This window comes from Rhipicephalus microplus, chromosome 2, assembly GCF_043290135.1.
Source record: "Rhipicephalus microplus isolate Deutch F79 chromosome 2, USDA_Rmic, whole genome shotgun sequence".
Classification (NCBI taxonomy): domain Eukaryota; kingdom Metazoa; phylum Arthropoda; class Arachnida; order Ixodida; family Ixodidae; genus Rhipicephalus; species Rhipicephalus microplus.
Window position 1 is genome coordinate 66,498,048 of NC_134701.1, and position 19,093 is coordinate 66,517,140.

Genomic DNA, 19,093 nt, shown 5'->3' on the forward strand with positions numbered 1-19,093 from the left:
AGTACACAGAGTGCACACCCATTCTGTTTTCAACTAGACAATATGAATGGCGTGAAGCACATTTTGCAAACACTCTCAAATTATGACAGGTATATTGCCACTGTCCCTAAAAAGGAAGGTATATAACAGCTGTATCTTGCCGGTACTTAGCTACGAAGCAAAAACCTGGAGGCTTACAAAGAGGGTTCAGCTTAAATTGAGGGCGATACAGTAAGCGATGAAAAGAAAATGATATGTGTAACCTTAAGAGACAGGAAGAGAGCAAAGTGCGTTAGGGAACAAACTGGGGTTGAAATCAAGAAGAAAAGAACATGGGCCGAGCATGTAGCGCGTAGGCAGTATAACCACTGGTCATTAAGGATAACTGACTGCATTCCCAGAGACGGCAGGTTGGTTAGGGGAGAGAGAAAGTTAGGTTGGCAGATGAGAATAGGAAGTTTGCGGGTATTAAGTGGCAGCAGCAAGCACAGGACCCAGTTGACCAGCGAAACATGGGAGAGACCTTTGTCCTGAAATTGGTGTAATCAGGAGGATGATGATGGTGGTGGTAGTGGTGGTGATGATGACGACGACGATGATGATAATGATGATGATGATTTCATCTGGTTCTATTGGAGGGCTCTCAGACCCTTCGTAACCATGTACAATCCTAATTACGGGCTAAGTAAGATGGTCACGCATATGCACTCAAACAGGAGTGTGTGAAAGCATTGAAGCATTGCTGAAGAAGAAGTTATGAGCTTGTAGAATGATGTCGAGCAAATTTTGCAGCCTTTAAGTGTAATGCGAACCGCAAATATTCCTCCCAGTCCTATAAATATGAGCTTTCATATGCTAGAATAGGTATTCAAAGTGGAAGTGGGTGAAAACGCGCCTGCGTCTAACTTCTGAATATAGGCATATGCGCACTGTGTTTACTCTAAGGTCATTATTCAGACTTATTTAACTAAGTGGGAAATTTGACAAAGCTCATCATGGGCCACTTTGGCATTACTGATAGCTGCTATGATTTGTTAGCGAGAACACGGAGAACGAAAACGTCTGAAGAAGTGTATTAGATAGAAAACGCTTGCGTGAATGCGATACAGCCCTTCCAAGTGCGACCGATCGATGCCCTCCTGCTTACAGTGGCGCCTATTGTGGGCAGTTTTGTTTCCAAATGAAACTTTCGCAGGAGTTTTATGACCAGAAGAAAAGTATTAAAGTACCATGCTAGTGGTGAGGTCGAGGAATTGTCTGAACGAGGCCGCTTATATACTGGAATCAGTTCAGGCAAAACTGAGTCCCTCGACGCTGACCCCTGAGTTGGCGGAAGGAGATACCTTCGGGTATCTGGACTTGCGGCTAAGCTTCCAGGGTTCTTATGTGTGCTGGAAGCACGAGCCGCGTGCAAGTAAACCTTTGCTTCCCTTCTCTTTGAGTCACTCAAAACTTGTGAAAAAGGAGTAGCAAGCACATGCCTAAAGAATGTTTTGCAGAAGTCTTGCCATCATTTGGTACAACAAAGCTTCCAAGCCCAACTTGGTTGTCTTCAGCAGACTGGGTATCTAGAGTGCATCACTAGGTCAGTGGCTAAATCTCTATGGAAATCAGTCAATAAGTCGCAAAAGGAGCAAGAGCTGCAACACGTTTTGGATGAAAAGAAGAAGTTTCGCAGGACTGTGGCGATACTATACTTTTACGACGTCTCCCATTGTCTAAAAAAGATCGGGGGCTGTGTCGAAGTGAAAGAGGTTTTCACAGCACCCGAAAAGTTGTCGTCTCTTAGCGAAATAGAAAATTGTGAAGCAAACAGGTGCGTGCATGACTAACCACAGATACAAATTTGTGAATTGTCTTTTAAAAATGGTGTACGTAATTCCACTCACATGTGAAAAGAAATACGTAGGCCAGACGGGCAGGTGCCTAAACAAAAGACTGCGGAAGCACTACAACAATGTGTGCAACTCGGTACAAGGTCACCTAGGCTTGCATTGTCGAGATTGCGGATGCCAGCCAGACTGCCGTAAAACTAGGCGGTAGCTAAGCACGATAATCAGTTTACGCGCGAAATAATTCAGGCATCCGAGATTATCCGCCTTGAAGATGGCTGCGTTAGTATGGCTTCTTTGGCACTGACGCAGAAAAAAATGATGTATTTTAACCCATAATGCAATATGTGTGATAGATGCGTGTTACCTTGGCATGACTGGTGTTTGGATTGTACTGTATAAAAAACTTTTTGTAATTCATTTTTTAAAGCGTTTTTGTAACCATGAAACGCGATTGCATAAAAGCATTATATGTCTGTCTAGTAAAGTCATTTAAAAGTTTGCGCTTGTGTCCGTCTAGTCCTTCATCCCAAGTTTCGTCATTTCAGCAGTGTGCAATAAGGTAAAAATGTTTAGTTACCGATTCGCCCAAGCATGTACCATTCAAAGAGAAACTTTGCATTAAGCCAAGATCAGCCAAAGGCTTTTATTTCAAGGTATGATTACATCATCATCATCAGCCTGACCCCGTCCACTTTCGGACAAAGGCCTCTCCCATGTTCCGCCAGTTAACTCGGTCCTGTGCTTTCTGCTGGCAATTTATACACGCAAACTTCTTAATCTCATTTGCCCACCTAACTTCCTGTCTCCTCCTAACCCACTCGCCTTCTCTGGGAGTCTAGTTAGTTACCCGCGGTTATCCTGTCTACGCGATACATGCCCGGCCCATATCCATTTCCTCTCCTTAATTTCAACTATGATATCCTTAACCCCTGTTTGTTGTCTAATCCACTCTGCTCTCTTCTTGTCTTTTAAAGTTACACCTACCATTTTTCTCTCTTTTGCTCTCCGCGTCTTCCTCAATTTAAGCTAAACCCTCTTTGTAAGCCTCCAGGTTTTTGCTCCGTTGCTAAGTACCGGCAAGATACAGCTGTTATGTACCTTCCTCTTGAGGGATAGGGGCAATCTATCTGTCATAATTTGAGACTTCTTGCCAAATGTGATCCACCCCATTCTTATTCTTCTAGTTACTTCAATGTCATCGTTCGGCTCCGCGGTTATTACCTGCCCTAAGTAGACACAGTCTTTTACAACTTGAAGGGCACTATTACCTATCTCGAAGCGCTGCTCTTTTCCGAAGTCGTTGTACATTACTTTCGTTTTCTGCAGATTAATTTTGAGACCACCTTTCTGCTCTCCTTGTCTAACTCCGTAATCATGAGTTGCAATTCGTCCCATGAGTTACTCAGCAATTCAATGTCACCAGCGAAGCGCAGGTTACTAAGGTAGTCTCCATTAACTCTTATCCCTAATTGTTCCCACTCTAGGTGTCTGTAAACCATTGAAAGCCTATGATTACATATGCTACTGAAAAGCAATCCTAAAATATTTTACGATCTATAATTTATGCTATGTGCTACCAATAATAAAACATTTTTTTCGCAAATATTCAGACGTCTGCATATAACTTCATTATATTTGCGCCTGCATTTACTTCTTACTTTCAATCTGTATTTAGTAAGAATAGCCGCGAACTCCCACCTTGTCGATGCAGCACAGCAACAGAATTGGTGACATTGGTGTATGTCTAGGTAAAGTTCTCAGTTCAGTGATGAAAATGGGTATAAGAAGTCCTGTGGTTACGAAAGTATTTGCAATGATTTCTTTCTTTGTTATTACCTTCCTACTAGTCAACAACCAGTTTTAGCAAATTCAACCATTTTAACTAATTTGTAACCGCGTATGTTCCTTTCCCGAGACGATGAGCTAAAGTATTGGCTTTGCACAAATCAAGTAACAAAAAGATGTTGACTACCGGCCCATTTCTACGACTTCTCACTTCTTCAAGCTACTCGAACACATAATTTACAACATATCATGACTACTTATAAAACGCGAGTGTACTAAATGACTGGCAGCATGATTTTCGTCGTGATGTTAGCACCATACCTCAATAGAATTCGCGTATAGAAGTGCTAAGCGCTGTACCTTGGTACGCAATTTTCGTAGTTCTGACCAAAGCTTTTGGTATTGTCGTAAACCATATACTACAATTTAGGTTGAGCCTTATTCTAACTAATCCTCAACTCGTAGACTGGATTGCCAGCTTTCGTTCAGATCGCTTGAAATTAGTACACTACAATGCTTCTGACTCGTATTTGCTGATGTTTCTTCTGGCGTGAACCAAGGTCGTGGGGTCTCGACGAGGTGAGCACGCGCCACGCTCTTTGAGTGAAAGGACACAGTAGATGCGGTTGGTACAAACCAAACAACACACTTACACTTTTATTTGCCTAATTTATAACGACGATATCGTCTGCCGAATTGATACATAACTCGTTAGTAATACGCTAATACATTGGTACACAACAGCACGGCAGACACATAACACGACATACCCAAGGTGGCGTCGCCAACGCTTGACTTACCGCGTGGGACCCTGGCGCGAAGCCCACGGTGCCGAGCACCGGGGATCCACGCTACAGACAACCGTTCATGGCATCCGCCACGCGCAGAAGAAGCTCGCTCAACTCTCGCCCGCCGCCCAGACCTGCCTTCCGCCAGGGGTCCCCGCCGGCGCTACCACTCTACGAACAGTGGTACTCAACGCGAACACAACGCCATCTATCGTCCGACGGTTGTCACCCTTGAAGTACGGCTTCTGTGCAGGACATGGGCGCCATGCAGCGCAAACATCTTTACAGAAGGTGTCAGCACCCTCCATTTTCTCAACCTTAAATCAAACCATATCCCGAAAACAAAGAGATCAGCTACACAAGCTTCAACAAAAAATTAATACGCAAGTTCATAAATGTCCTTGCACCATGACACCGCCGCTGGTCGACACTGCTGCACTGTCCGGCCGGACTTCACCTCAGTACCGGCCCCGCAACATCAACGTTGCCGTCGGCACGACGAACCATCGCTAGCGCCCACACGTCATCCAGTTGCGACCAGCACTCACGAGGGCGCCGGACTACAGGCAGTTGCGCAGGTCCCAGGCATCTCCATCGCCCGACCTTACGACCGCATTCCTGGCCAGCGACGCTGACGGGTTGCAGAAGACAGCCGGCCGTGGATGACATCCCTCCCGCTGAACACATCAACAACAAAAAACTCGAAAGAAACAATAGAGCAGGGCCTAGAAAAGGGAGCTTCGGGCTTTACGACCACAAGGCACGATGGTCAGTAATGCTAGCTCATACATCGGTGGCGGCCGAGATGCCCATCAAAATAAAACAAAGATCACTTTTCCTAATTCGTGCATCGCAAGATGAAAAAAGTGAGGGAAGCAGAACGCAACACCTCAACGTCACGATCCACCAAGTTGTGCCACGTACGACAGGCGGCTGCGCCGAGCCTTAGGCCTAATCAGTCGCTCGACAACAACCGGCATCCACCCAGCACCCAGCCTAGGCGCAGAAGAGGCAGCCGCAAGGAGACGGCCACTCTGTGAGATGGCCCTATCGCTCGTCGCACACAGCCGCTTACCGAGCGATCGGCGTCCACCGCCCCGGGCAGTTTCACGACGCCCCGGCGTCGAGCCGCAATAGGAGACAGCAACGACGACCGGCTCCCAGAGCCCTAAGGGATAGAAGAAGCTATTTACAGAAAATAGGACCACCTACGAGGCTTCCGTACTCACTCGCTTCGGTCCTGGCCTACAAACCACGTGCTCTAGGCCTTGCTCACACCAAGAGGCGGACCGCATGGCTCTCGTCCCAATTAAACAACGGTTTTGAAAACTAACAACAACAAAAAACACTTGCGAGCAGAAAAAAATAAAAACTCGAGCGCCAACAAGTTCAAACGCATCCCGAAAACCAATATCCTCGCTTCTCAAGAAAGCACACCACCGACGCTAGCAAAGAAGTCCCCCTAGGCCCACTCTACGCCCACTCTAACAAAAGCTTCTACCGAACCGCAAAAACTGTCGTCCGATACTCCAAGAGCCCCACGTTGGGCGCCAGTGTGGGGTCTCGACGAGGCGAGTGCCTCGCAACGCCACGCTTTTATAATGAACGGACACAGAAGACACGGTCGGTACAAACCAAACACATACATACATTTATTTAACTAATTTACAACGACGACATCGTCCACCGAATTGATACATGACTCGTTAGTAATACGCTAGTACATTGGTACACAACAGCACGGCAGACACATAACACGACATACCCAAGGTGGCGTCGCCAACGCTTGACTTACCGCGTGGGACCCTGGCTCGAAGCCCGCGGTGCCGAGCACCGGGGACCCACGCTACAGACAACCGTTCACGGCAGCCGCCACGCGTAGAAGAAGCTCTCTCAACTCTTGCCCGCCACCCAGATCTGCCTTCCGCCAGGGGTCACCGCCGGTGCTACCACTCTACCAACAGTGGTACTCAACACGAACACAACGCCATCTATCGTCCGGCGGTTGTCACCCCTGAATTATGGTTTCTGTGCGAGACATGTTGACTACGCGACGCAAACAACTTTACAGGGGGTGTCAGTACCCCCACGAGGGGCAGTCACTGGCCCTCTTCTCTTCGCACCTTTTTTTCTTTTTTTTATATAATACAGAAATCACTTGCCAGAAAACATAAGCACTATGCCGATAATTGCATTAATTACCACATTATTAACTCTACTTCATACCACACAGTTGATAATGATGCTTTTTAGTGACACATACTAAAACTTTTGGCCACGGTGCAATTCCTGCAAGATCAGTGTAAACTTCAGTGAAACTCTTCGAATGACATTCACTAGGTGATTTTCTCAGCGTTCTGGTACTTTTTTAGTAGTTTTTGTCTACTTAAACCTACCTCAGTACATCTCGACTTCTAATTACTGGCGATCTATCCTGGAACAAGCGTATTCTCAACTTCAAAAAACACTTCTTAGACGGGCAACGCTGGTTAAAAAACGAAAATGGCGGCTTTCGACAGGGTCAACACGGCATTTTTGATTAGCATTTTGCTGAAGTTTTTTTAAGGTGGCATAAGATCAGGCTGCTTCGTCAAAATCAATAGGTCCACCTCAGTCTCATCGGCATGGAGGGTTTCACTCCCCAAACTGAGGAAATAGTGACACTGTGCACACAAACATCGAGAAACTGTGTAGTAAGCCCGAGGTTGAAAAGGGCAAGTGTTAATGACCTCTGAGATAGGTGCTAGCAATTTAGCACTGCGTTGCTACACTGCTTCAGAGAAAGCCTTAACAATTTCTTGAGGTAACTACGCTGCGCCTCGCGCTGCCGCTTCTAGGTGGGGAACTTTTCTTCGAACTATTGGCACACATATAGCCTAATCTATCCTGGTGAACATTACTACTAAGTAATAACAATTAAAAGTATATGATTATTGCTGCATTTCAAGAACTATGAAAATATGTGTGTGCCAAAATAGCCTTTTAGCTAGTTTTGGTTTTCGATAAGGCCTATTTCGAGAAAAAGCTCTTCATGTATCCCATTGAGTTCCATGGTCGCGTCAAAAGGTCGCATGTCGTTCACTTGGTTGCAGAACAGAGGTATGCCTAAGCCACTGTATCTTTAGAAAACGCAACTCGTAGTTTCGATGGTAAAGTAGTACTCTTTTTCTTTTTCTTTGGTATTCATGTTACTAGGATTTTAATGAATATTGTCGTGCGCTTCCGAACCCTTGTTTTTTTATGTGAACAGCAGTTGATATTCAATACAGATTTACGCACACACACTACGCACGCACACTAGGCACGTTAAAAATGCACGGACATGATATATGCACGAACACGAACATACATACACGCACGCGCGACCCTCGCGCAGGTGTTTGTGTGCCTGTATATACACACATTCGAATTGAAAAAAATGGGGGAAAAGAATTCCAGCTGCCTAACTGGAGAATGGGTAGATCTACTAAGTGCAAGGAAAACAAACATACGCGAAAAATACGGTCACATACAAACTGCAACCAATTTTCTTAAAGCTTTACTTATAAACGAAACTATACTCCGTGCCGGAATATTGATAAAAATGTACAAACTTTAAATATTGATGTACTCACAGAGGAGAATTAAATCACCGCGAGCAAATTGATTAGCACAAGCTATCATGATCTCCGTCACTTTCTTTTCGAAGCGTAAGTTTATAATTTGCGCCGTTCCCTGTCATCCTTTGGAAATTAATACAACGATGGGTTGCCATCTGTCCACCGCGATGACACGCGTTGTGGCACACTTGAATAATTTTTGGACATCGCTTCCTTCTTTTTTAATGCTCACGCAAGCGGAATGGCGAAAATATTGTCACTTTACGACTGCTTCTCAGCGCATAGTATAACACAGGTTCTTTCAAGATTAACCCTGTTAGCGCCACTTCCAGGCTTGCCCACCAGGGGGCGAGCGCTTAGTTGGAGTCGCGAATTGAAACATTACGTAAGAAATCATTAAGAAAACGCTGGGCTATCTCCAACAGACCCTTTCAATTGCTTCTTCAGAAACCAAATGGCTTACGTACAGAACACTAATTCATCCATTCCCCGAATATGCATCTACAGGGTGGAATCCATTTCATAAAAACTATGACCGGATTCAGTCCGTTCAAAAGACAGGTTGCTCGCGTGCAGTTTAGGTACATGCTCGAGCTCAGTATCACCCACCCTTTTTCTAGAATCTGGGCATCACCACTTCACATGGTACCTAAAAAGACTGGGGATCGGCGTCAATGTAGCCATTATCGGGTGCTCAACAGCATTACAGTTCCTGATCGCTACCCGCTTCCGAATATACAGTACCTCATAGTAGAGCGGCACGGTAAGATGATCTTTTATAAGATAGACCTTGTTCACACTTACCATCAGTTGCCAGTTGCCGAGAAAGACATCCCGAAGACCGCCGTCATGACACATTTCGGTCTTTTAGGGGCCAATCTCCTTAAGGTCGTGGCTTGTCCTCTGTTCGTCGGCGTGACACGCAATGAATATCTATAATCACATGAATAGTGGTCTGGTTATCCATATGGAGATCTCAACAACATACGCGCATTGTAATTATTATACAACGTTGTATAAATTGTACACACGTATTCTCACGTCTTTGCATGATCGAGTGGGTGATGTAAGCAGGTTGATGATCCCCCGGAGTTTCGCCCACTTGTCATCTCGCTTTATGAATTTGTTGTGATTTTTAATAACAATACAAATGCCCCTCGGTTTACGAAACACTGGCCATTCAGTCCTGCGATTCTTCGACTCTGTCACCCAAAGCTCGCCTTGCATCTTTGCCAACATCGACAGGCTCCTTGTCATAAGTCATTTCGTCAAAGAGCATGTTCAACACCTGCGGTTGTTGTTTCGCCGCCTTGCTAGTTGAGGAATTGTAATCAACGCCACCAAGAGTGAATTTGGTCGACTGGAACTCGAGTTTTTTGGACACGTGTTCGACACGGACGGCATCCGAGCTCTATCGTCGAAAAATTGCATTGTTGAAGATTTTGCAAGACCAACTACAAGCTTCGCCAATTTCTCGGGTTCGTCAATTTCTATCAGCAGTTGATTGTCGATTATGCATGACGTGTGGCCCCTCGGGACTTTCTCTGCTAAGCTACTAAAAGAAACAAGAGAGAGAGAGAGAGAGAGATAAAGATGCAAGGAAAGGCAAGGAGGTTAGCCAGGCGCACGTCCGGTTTGTATACTCAGCACTGGGGAAGTGATGAAGGGGAGTAAAGAGGTTGTAGAGAGAGAAGAAAGGTACACACAATCACGAGCACACTCGGGGGAGCACGCACAATCTACAGGCGGTCGCTCAGGTTTGTTGTCTTCAAGTAATATAGGAGCGCTTTAGTCGCTGTCTGCGCAATTGACGCAGACGCCCAAGGTCCCAGAATCTTTTTCACAGACAATGGTCTAGATTCCAGTTGGCTCAAAACAATCCGGAGCTGGCATCGCTGCGTGTCATAGCAAGCACAGCTTCACAGGACGTGTTCAATCGTTTCTTCAGTTCCGCAGGAGCCGCATGTAGAGGTGTTAGCCATACTGATGCGAAAGGAGTACACCTCTGTGAACGCAACACCTAATCAAAGGCGGCATAACAGTGTCCCATCGGAACGGCAAAGTTGCGATGGTAGTCGCGATCTTGAGCGAAGAATGAAGTTTATATAAGTGACACCTTTGGAAGCAGGTAGACTACTAGAACGTGCGTGTAAGATCTCTAGCCAGCAAGTAAAGTTGTCTTGCTGCATCAATCCTTAATAGAGGAATCGGAACCACGCCTGTTCTTTCGTGGGCTGAGCGGGCTGCATCAACGGCTAATTCATTTTCAGTAATACTGATATGTCCAGGCAATCATTGATATGTGATATCATGCTCTCGTGCTTAGCTTGATGGTGGCAATGTCTTAGTTCACGTAATAATTGCTCATGATTCTTCTTACGCTTCTTTTACGCATGGCAAACTGCAAACTCTGAAGTGCTGTCTTCGAATCGCAGAATACGACCCATTTTCCTGGACGCTCTTGAACGAGGTATTGTGAAGTGGCTCTTACAGCAGCAAGCTATGATGCCGTAGATGCAGTCGTATGCGACAACTTAAATTTGATTGTCCTTGCTACAGCAAGAATTACAGCGGCATCTGGTGAGCTGCTGGAAGATACCAACTCATCAGTGTATATCTGCGTTAAGTTCAAGTACAACTTATATAATAATAGCAGTGTTGCTTCCTTCAATGTTACTCTGAAGTAATTGCTTTTCTTTTTGATACCCGCAATTCCTAGACGTACCTGCGGCTGGTCGGGGCACCATAAAAGACATGCAATTCTCGTAGCTGGCGTATATTTCGACGGAATGCTGTTTAGGTGCTTGGCTATGACGTCTGAGAACGCAGCATGTAGTTTTTCGGAGAATATAAGGGCCAAGTGGTGGTCGGGGACACGGCTAGCATGTCGAGTATTCAGTCTGAGGAAATCCACAGCTGTACACATGTACTGAACAGATGGTCCTTAGTAAGCCCGATTGTGGCATAGGTATAGAGCGCATCGGGGCAACCCTAGACAGATACGCAGCGTATGACCCTGCAAACTCTCTAATGAATGAATATTGAATTTGCAAGTGTTCGTCAGTACCGACAAGCTGTAGCGAATTATACCTAGAAATAGGGCCCTGTACAACTGCAGCATAGAGGCCACAGAAGTTCCCCTTGCTTTCCCTCACATAAATTTCACTATATGCACAATAGATAGCAGTCTTTTCTTCAAGTACGTGCAATGCAGGCCCCACTAAAGACTTCTGTTGAGTCTTATGCCCAAGAAACGATGCCTCCGCACATATTTGACACTCAGCGCATTGATGTAAATAGGGTATGGCGTCTTTGGTTTGCGTGTGAACGCTACCAAGGCGCACTTCACAGGGCTTGTTTCACGGAAATAAGCGCTTCAGTGGACTGAAGAGGCCGGCCACGCGTTCACAAAAGTCAAGTATGCCCTCACCAGTGCAACGGGGCTGAAACATCTAATGCCAGATGCACCGACTGCTCTCATGACAGACGCCTCGAACGGCGCTGTTGGCGCCGTGTTGCAGCAAATCATAAATGGCGCGTGGCATCTATTCACTTTCTTCTCAAAGACGGTACTTTTCACTCTTTTCGAACTCTATGATATCAGTATGACTACTCTGGCAACATCTCACCAGAAAGAAGGCCTAAAGTTCATGCATGTCTTGACTAGCTTCCTACGTCGTGCCCACCTAAATCACTTCTGCCAATTGCCTCCACCTTGCTGTACTTGTAGCCCACATAATCTTAATTTTAGCCATTAAAATTTTGAAGCCATATATATAAAACAGTTACTTTTCTGCAACAGTTCAAGGCTGGAATGTTCCGCCTGTGTTTTTCGCGCTTTGCAATGACCTATTTTTTGTCTTCGCTTCATATGAGATCTTATAGACACTCCTGCCATAGACCTTGATGCGTTGGAGTGTGTACAAATAAAATCATTATAAAATCTAGAAGTTCACTTGTTCACTCCAAATTGATGTTATGCGATGCATGCGGATGGGACGAAATAATGTTATTCTTTTTATTTAGCGAAATATTACTAAGTTGAGCTAAAGATACGTACAAATGCACGCACATACGTAAACCACTGCTTATATAATTACTTGTTTGCAGTTCTGGAGCAACTTGTATGTTATAAACACCACAAGCGGTAAGCTCAGATGAAGCACTGGTGCTCGCAAGAATCGCAGGCCTGCAAACTGCTACGTAAATCCACTTCAACGGATGGCGCCCAACTACAATTGACGTTGACAAGACATGATGGCTCTTTCACAGGAATATGTTTAAAAAAATTGATAGCCAGCACTGCAAGCACAATGAGCGTTTACCGAATGTCAGGATAGGGTCTATTTAAAAAGCAGTTCTGAGAAGTGGCGTGGCTCTGTGGTAGAATACTTGACCGCCACGCAGAACACTAGGGTTCACTTCCTGATGGGACCATGATTTCATTCTCTGCATTCTTTGCGTCAGCGATGCCAATGTCCCCTTTTCTTTAATGATCACGCGTTACAACTATCCATGTCCATTGTCGCCGTTCAAGGGACAAATATCAGCTGTCAATTACCCGTGGCATATACCTGCATTACTGTGCCACAACCGCCCGCGGGCATAGACCACACGTTTGACGAAAAGCGTTTAACGTCTTACGCGACGGCATTGTAACGGTATTCAATGCTATAACCCGTATGCGCGGAGAAAGAAGTATTTGAGTATTTGAGGAGGAGAAACTCCCAGGCAGCGCCAGCGGGCGAAAGCGACGCGATAGTGTCACAGAGCGATGTGGTTCACAATAACGCTCGGCATATGATGCTTTTGGCCAGTTGCCATCTTTTACATGTGCTTCTATAAACACGACACATAAAAATCGTGATAGCACGTGGTACACTGCAAAGGTATTCAAACTTTGTGTAACATGAATAACTAAGTGTGACAAATGTTTCAGCAGCAGTTACAAACTGATATTGTCAGAATTACAGCCGCAAAGTGCCTGAAACGATCTGCTAGAAAAGGCATGGAGCAGACGATGTCTGCCAGAGATGTGTCTATAAGAGGGAAAAGAAGAGAAAAGTGAGCCCCGTAACTGTCTGCATCAGGGTGCGACACCTCAACATTAGCTCACTGGGGATGGGGGTGAGGAGGGATTAAAAGGATAGAATTAAAGGTATAGAGAGAGAGAGAGAGAGAGATGCGCTGTGCCAGCGAGCGAGGACATATCGAGGGGATAGCAGAGATAGGAAAGATGGAAACACGGTCACAGGAATCCGAGGATGGGCACCACTTGCGAGAGCTCTTGTCGGCCACATGCACGCTCTTTTCGCTGCTCGCTCGCACGTTGTAGGCGCGCACGCGTGGGTGGTCTTGGGGGGAAAAGTTTCCCCAAGCTGTCACGGTTTTCTCTCTCTCTCTCTCTCTCTCTCTCTCTCTTGCGCTCAGTGGCTTCAGTTGCGTTGGCGGCGCTGACCATTTGCGCACACTTTTCACAATTATTTACGTGCGCTTTTCGCACCGCTACAGAAGATAGCGCTTTGTCGAATCAGAGAAATGCTTCTAAAGGATGGGGCACAGATGTGTTGTACTGAATTGTAGCAGTGGTTACGCATCATGCAAGGAGAAGGTAACTACCTTCAAAGTTCCTAGTGACCCGGCAAAGTTGGAAGTGTGGGCTCGTGCCATACCAAGAAAATATCGAGTGCTCACACCTCATGACTACACCTGTGAGAAGCACTTCTCGGACAGTGACATTGACCAGCGGCGCTATTATGGCGAACTTGGTGGCAAAGTTCTCCTTGATAGACCGAAACGACGAGTGTTGTTACCGGACGCTGTGCCTTCAATCTTTCCGCACTGTTCTGCGAAGTTATTGTGAAGTTATTGAAGAATGTAAAGTTCCTGAAGAAAAGCCTGCCCTCAACAATTCAGAGTTCCCCACGATCTTCCAGAAAGCTGACAGTGACCCCTCGCACTTTGAACAGCGAAAGGGCAAGTTATACGGACTTGTTGAAACAGATGATGGGGACTTGGATGATGCTGTCCAGGATAACCAAACAAGCTATGAAGTGATCACCGCGGTCTTGTATTGCTTAACAGGATTTCTGTCAAGAAAGATGAAAACAATGCCGCCGGGTGAAATCTGCAGACACCAACGTTGCCACAAGCATCACTGACAATCTGCGAATCAAGAGGTGGATTAGCTCAACCAAACACGCGGCTTTGCGAGATGATTCGCTATGCAGGAGATTTCTTCTCCTAGAACATGGACCATAACGACGTTTTTTAGGGAACAGTTGATGATGTTCCTCGAAAATTCGACCTCATGTTTCCATGCCACGAACACAAAAAAATGACGCTGTCCCTAAAACTCTTAACTACTACGTAAGAGTGCACATGAGACTACACTGCGCAAACGAAGCATGAAACAAGCAGAAAGGGACCCAGGAGAAGAAGGAGTGGCAAAAGATATCAAAAGGCTGACGTTTGGGAAAGAATGGTTTCGATAGGAGCAACGCTTTTTTGTTGTTGTTCCTATTGCGCAAAGACTGTCAATATTATGAAGAAAACCATTTTCACGCAACTTAATCTGTACACTAATTGTCAATTGAAAGTTCAGCATGTGCGTGGGTCTCTTTCGGTTGTCATGTTACATGACACTGCATGACATTCAAGTATTTTTTTGAAGCAGCTTCCAGCAGTGTTGTTGGTCGAACAGTGGCATGCCACGGCAAATGCGTAAGACATTTTCATATTTCTCAATTTCGCGGTTAAGGACAACGCTGACTTTTTTTTCAGAACCAACCGCGCCACCTTTCTGCGAAACGAGCTTTTTAGCACTGTCGTGTCAAAATTTGCAGCCGGCGAAGACACACTCAAACACATTCAGTTGAACGTGAAATGCGAGCGGCTAATCGGAGCGGAGTGGCCTTGAATGTGAGCGTGGTGAGAAAGCGAGGGTGTTTTTCCTCTTCCGCTAGCGGAATTTCACGGCAGAGGACGCGTAAGTGCTGTGCCCGATTTCGTGACGTTTTGAGGGAGCCCGAGCGAGCACAGTTTCACCTCCTCAAGAATTCTTGCTCCGTGCCCATGAGTAACATTCCAAAAACCATGTCACTCTCCTATACTAGTTTTGGTTTACCACAACTTAAGGGGGTGATTATGAGAGCACCCAGGCGTAGGCAGAATGATAGATAGATAGATAGATAGATAGATAGATAGATAGATAGATAGATAGATAGATAGATAGATAGATAGATAGATAGATAGATAGATAGATAGATAGATAGATAGATAGATAGATAGATAGATAGATAGATAGATAGATAGATAGATAGATAGATAGATAGATAGATAGATAGATAGATAGATAGATAGATAGATAGATAGATAGATAGATAGATAGATAGATAGATAGATAGATAGATAGATAGATAGATAGATAGATAGATAGATAGATAGATAGATAGATAGATAGATAGATAGATGCGTAAAGCGCCTGAGGTACACAAGAAAAGGAAAAAAAACTCAGTAGAATTTCTATGTTTCAGCACCGCTTCTAGAACACGTGCCGCACGTGCTCCCTCTGCAGTGAAACACACTGAATCGCTTGCGCCGTCTGCCGCCCATATTCCCAATTTACCTGAGCTTGCCGCCAGGGCCACAGCGGGGTGCTGTCGTCACTCTGAAAACTGCGGAGGGTATCGCAGGAGTGAAAAGGCCAAGTTACTCTTCAAAGTGTTCTACTGTCGGAAAACATCAGATAGAGTGAAATTCATTTTCAATCTGCATGAAACGAGAGAGTGCAACAGCTTTCTACTGTTCCGCTTCTTGAAAGAGTGAAATGCCCAAATACTTTTCAGGCATGAGAGAGTAAAACATGAGTATACTCCTACCCTTGATTACATTTAGATGTGTCGGCATACCGAGAGTGATTAGAACTACCTATTGAACACATATATATAGAGAGAGTAAAATGTACTGCATTTGTTTTTGAGGCGTTAGAGACGATTAACAAAAAAACAGCCTTTCCAGCGCACACCAGTGAATTTCAGCGCACCAAAAGGCACTTGGAACTCTTATTAATCACCTTTTTAGCTTAAGATCTGTGTAGTGAAATAAGCAAACACTTTCTCATTGAGTCGGCCATGATCGAACCTCCATGCAAACTATTATGACGTTCTTTTAAAATTATTATTCATGTTTCTCGTTATGACGATCCCACACGGGCAACGTTGCCTTAAGCCTAATGTACAGATAGATAGATAGATAGATAGATAGATAGATAGATAGATAGATAGATAGATAGATAGATAGATAGATAGATAGATAGATAGATAGATAGATAGATAGATAGATAGATAGATAGATAGATAGATAGATAGATAGATAGATAGATAGATAGATAGATAGATAGATAGATAGATAGATAGATAGATAGATAGATAGATAGATAGATAGATAGATAGATAGATAGATAGATAGATAGATAGATAGATAGATAGATAGATAGATAGATAGATAGATAGATAGATAGATAGATAGATAGATAGATAGATAGATAGATAGATAGATAGATAGATAGATAGATAGATAGATAGATAGATAGATAGATAGATAGATAGATAGATAGATAGATAGATAGATAGATAGATAGATAGATAGATAGATAGATAGATAGATAGATAGATAGATAGATAGATGCGTAAAGCGCCTGAGGTACACAAGAAAAGGAAAAAAAAACTCAGTAGAATTTCTATGTTTCAGCACCGCTTCTAGAACACGTGCCGCACGTGCTCCCTCTGCAGTGAAACACACTGAATCGCTTGCGCCGTCTGCCGCCCATATTCCCAATTTACCTGAGCTTGCCGCCAGGGCCACAGCGGGGTGCTGTCGTCACTCTGAAAACTGCGGAGGGTATCGCAGGAGTGAAAAGGCCAAGTTACTCTTCAAAGTGTTCTACTGTCGGAAAACATCAGATAGAGTGAAATTCATTTTCAATCTGCATGAAACGAGAGAGTGCAACAGCTTTCTACTGTTCCGCTTCTTGAAAGAGTGAAATGCCCAAATACTTTTCAGGCATGAGAGAGTAAAACATGAGTGTACTCCTACCCTTGATTACATTTAGATGTGTCGGCATACCGAGAGTGATTAGAACTACCTATTGAACACATATATATAGAGAGAGTAAAATGTACTGCATTTGTTTTTGAGGCGTTAGAGACGATTAACAAAAAAACAGCCTTTCCAGCGCACACCAGTGAATTTCAGCGCACCAAAAGGCACTTGGAACTCTTATTAATCACCTTTTTAGCTTAAGATCTGTGTAGTGAAATAAGCAAACACTTTCTCATTGAGTCGGCCATGATCGAACCTCCATGCAAACTATTATGACGTTCTTTTAAAATTATTATTCATGTTTCTCGTTATGACGATCCCACACGGGCAACGTTGCCTTAAGCCTAATGTACAGTAAGTCTACAGTGAAGTATTATGGCTTTAGTCGTAGAAGGGGATCAAGAATGACTGAAATTATGTCCAAGGGGGTAAAAAAACACTAAATTGTTTTGTGCACACTTCAGAATCATGACGTTTTGTACGCAGAAACTACTAACCACATAGTGAGTCAGTGCAAATGACGTTTGTATAATTGATTGTGCTAATATTGCTTTTTCTACTTTACATAAAACATGGCGGATAGACGGTCTGACCTCACGAAGCACCAAACAAACACAATAAACTCATTAGACACAACCCGGCAAGTGTTTAGTAGCGCTGAGAAACTCAAATCTATGCGTCCAAACAAAAAAATTCAGACACGCCACCAACACTACTTATGAAATCAAAAAAGAAACGCCCTTTAGCTGTCTATTAGTGTGGTGTAGTTGTAAGCGCGGAGAGATAGCCATATGTAGTGAGTCTAGAGGTGGAAGGTTTGAGTCCTACTTGGTCATGTATTTTTTTTTCTCATTTACTTACTTCTATATGTCGGAGTGCTTCGTATTTAGCAATTCTTCCAATCCGTGCACGGGAGATCCGTCAAAAACAATTTAAAAGCCCAATTACGACACAAGTACTGCTTTCTTTTTTTCGTGAGTGTACTGTTACTCTCTTCGGTCGGTCCATGCCACTCTGCTTCGAGCAACGTTATGTCACTTTGTTGAGGGGGAGTGTTTTGACCCGTTCGAGGGAATCACTTTACTCTGCCTCAACAAGAGGCGATTTTCTTCGGAAAACAGAGCGAAATATGCTACAAGAAAGTACTGTCCCAAAAAGCGTGACCAGTGCTCTCATAGTTTTGAAAGCGAAGCATTTCATAGCGAACTTAAGCGACTTTGAGCGTATCTATCTATCGATCTATCTATCTATCTATCTATCTATTTATCTATCTATCTATCTAGCCACCTACAACATTTAGCTCTCCTGGCCGTTTCGATAATGGTATCGATACCAAACTTGGTATGGCATAACATGACTGTATGACAAACATATATGACTTGTCGTAGCATGAAAATCATGACATGTATGTCATGAATGTCATGATTTGCATTTCATGGTCCTGCTGCTCTTGCGATGGTTTTGTTCACATGGCATGCATTTCGCAAAATTATTATGTTATGCCATAATTGCATGGCGAACAGAAAAGACAGACCCTAACTAGAAAATTATGACATGTGCGTCATGTAACAACATGACTAGGTGCCGCGCTTCTGATGCGCTCGCGGCTGTTTTGCTAGCGTAACGTATACCAAATTTGGTAGTGTGGTGCGTGATTAGATGACGAAGGTATGTGACTAGTGCAAACATGATAATCATTAGATGTCGTGTCATGTAACAACATGACTACATGGTACGCTCATGATGCGCTCATGGCCGTTTCACTAGCGTCACATGTACCATACTCGGTATTACCCCACGCGACCGAACGAAATAGGTAAATCACACATCCAAACATATCAATCATGACATACTTGTCATGTAACAACATGACCACATGCCACACTCATGATGCACTCGCGGCTATTTCGCTAGCTTCACATATGCCAAATTTCGCATTACGTGGCACCAATGGATGACGAAGGTGTGTGACTATGCAAACATCGTAATCATGAGATTAGTGTCA